Source organism: Priapulus caudatus, unplaced genomic scaffold (genome assembly GCF_000485595.1).
Source record: "Priapulus caudatus unplaced genomic scaffold, Priapulus_caudatus-5.0.1 Scaffold3304, whole genome shotgun sequence".
Lineage (NCBI taxonomy): Eukaryota > Metazoa > Priapulida > Priapulimorpha > Priapulimorphida > Priapulidae > Priapulus > Priapulus caudatus.
In genome coordinates this window covers 1-482 of record NW_014580365.1, presented here as the reverse complement: position 1 = coordinate 482, position 482 = coordinate 1, and positions in this window count along the sequence as shown.

Genomic DNA, 482 nt, shown 5'->3' with positions numbered 1-482 from the left:
TCTCTCTCTCTCTCTCTCTCTATCTATCTATCTATCTCTCCCCCTCTCTCCTCTCTCTCCCACTCCTCCACAACACACACTATATAGGAAACAAGCAGTCACCCTTCGCGCTGCACGTACCTGCAGTATGCGTACATACATAGGAAGGTATATAGTACATAGGCAGAACATAGGTATGTATATAGGCTAAGCCTGGCGCACTAAGCTACGTACCTACCCCCGGGGGCGCTAGCTCTCACACGCCGATCAAAAAAACACACTGACCCCGATGTCATGCATGCGTGCTGCTTTTGCGCGCGCGTAAGTAAGCGGACAAGCTTTGTATAGGAGCGGGGTGTGTGGTTAGCTGTGCGCGTGTGTACGTGCTTATGGGTGCGAGAAAGAAAGGTAGCGAGAGAGAGAGAAAGAAAGGTAGCGAGAGAGAGAGAGAGAGAGAGAGTGAGAGAGAGAGAGAGCGAGAGAGAGAGAGAAGAGAGAGAGAG